The sequence below is a fragment of the Gavialis gangeticus genome, unplaced genomic scaffold (genome assembly GCF_001723915.1).
Source record: "Gavialis gangeticus isolate Ggan-Ray unplaced genomic scaffold, GavGan_comp1, whole genome shotgun sequence".
NCBI lineage: Eukaryota > Metazoa > Chordata > Crocodylia > Gavialidae > Gavialis > Gavialis gangeticus.
The window spans coordinates 12,989,862-12,991,777 of NW_017729004.1; the positions used below are offsets into that span (position 1 = coordinate 12,989,862).

General features: G+C 44.5%; 1 protein-coding gene across 1 annotated transcript in view; it reads left to right on the plus strand.

Moving 5' to 3' along the window:
* Positions 1-1,916, plus strand: part of LOC109291212 (sodium channel protein type 5 subunit alpha-like) — a 374,712-nt gene that overhangs the window by 308,230 nt on the left and 64,566 nt on the right. The window lies entirely within an intron of this gene.

The following is a 1,916-nucleotide window of genomic DNA, read 5'->3' on the forward strand; positions in this document are numbered from 1 at the left end:
GAGTCCGCATGTTGTACAAGCTTGCTGGTGAAGTGGTTCAGTTTGGGTTCAAGTTTCTAGTCTTCCTGATTTTGGACAGGGATTTGAACATTGCTCCCAGCCCAGGAGCTTTAAAACCAGTCTCAGTTAATATTTAATTATATAACCTGGAACAACTCTAATAGGAGAGTGACAGAAAACTCTATAGCCTGATGATCTTTCTAGCTTTCCAGAGCAGATAGTTGAATCCCTACCACTGCTCCTTGCCCCCCAAATATCAAAAGCCACCTAGGCACTCTCTCTGACTCTGGTTCCTGATTGAAAAACTTCAAAAGGTCTTGAGTTCATTTCTGTGCTAAAGGGGGAAAAATGACGGAGTCTTAAAAATATTTGCAAAATGGTAAAATTGTTTACTGCCAAGCTCTGTTTAGGAGCCAAAATCCTACTGTGCGCAGTTTTATTTATTGGAGGCATTTGAAGGTGAGGTGGGCCTAAGCTGAACTTGTCCAGAGGCTTCTTCGGTCACTTTACAGTTGCATGCACCACAGCAGGATTGTCTTAGTAGGATTTTTCCATTGACATACCCTTGACACATGCCCTGTAAGGCTCACTACAGCCCCATCCACGAGCATCCTTCCCTTCCCACCCCACATTGCCACAGATTAATTCCAGTGGCAGTGATATGTATTACAAGATATTATAAGATACCCTGTACTGCTGCTTTCGGCTCATTCTCTTGTACCTCATATGGGAGTAGATTTTTAGCTAGGTAAATATTTGGCCCATGATATTTTATCCTATATTTTATCCTATCTATATTTAATATCTATTCTTTTATTATCCCATCCAGCCTAATAACAGAAGCCAAAGTCCTTTTGTTGTCAATATTGAAAATAATATTGTGGCCTGCATCTTACTTTTTCAGATCCACAGCTCCTCTCTGCTAGGAAATCTTGTAGTTTTAAAAAACTGTTGGAAGGAGATGAGTTAGCTCATATGATCCTGACTGCCTGACCAGTAAGCATAGAGAAAGATGAGTCATGGTGGGCACGGTGTCATGATTTCCTACTGCGAACAAGCCTAAGGAGGAAGAGTATTTTAAAGTGTGAAGACAGGTTTCTCCATTCCAACTGAAACCAGTCTTCTAGTGTAGCAGGTGATTGTCAAGATTGCTAGGGCTAGCAAAAGGGGTACTTGTTCTACCTATTTCAGTGAGGGGTACAGCCCCCCATTACTGAAGTCTCTAAACAGCTCATACTCTTTAATTTATTTATCTTACAGCCCCCATTTGAGGCAAGGAAGTGCTGTAAATTCATTTCATGCAGTAGGTGCATCTACACATGCGGTTAATAAGCAGCAATAAACTGTGGCACACACCGTGCTGGAATTTATTGCCCCTGGGCACCATGTTTACATGGGCACCCGGGACTGCAGCATGTTGAGCTGGATTGGAGCAGCCCCAATTGGCAAGGTGCCCTGGGGTCAACTGCCAGCCGAGGGCTGCTCCAACCTGGCCCAACATGCTGTGGAGGGGCTGGCTATGGGCAGGCAGCCCCCTCATGAAACACCCTTGTGCCTCAGCCAGCCCCATCAGTGTCTACACATGCGTTACAGCAGAGGAAACAACACCACTGCAGGATAGTATCTGTATTTGCAATGGAATTAATCAGTTTACTCCATCCTAATAGCATTGCATGTGTAGATGCGAAGACATTTAATGCGGAGCTATTTAGGCAACTCTGCAGTAAACATCTAGTGTAGATGCACCCAGAGGGCCAAGTGGCTTGCCTGAGCTTACCCAGTAAACTTGTGACAGAGCAGCAATATGAAGTCATGTTTCTGTCATTCCTGGCCGGCTCCCTAACCACTAGGCTGCACTCGAGAACAAATTGCCTTTGTTATACTAAGAATTCTTGCAGTACCTTCCCCCCCCCCCC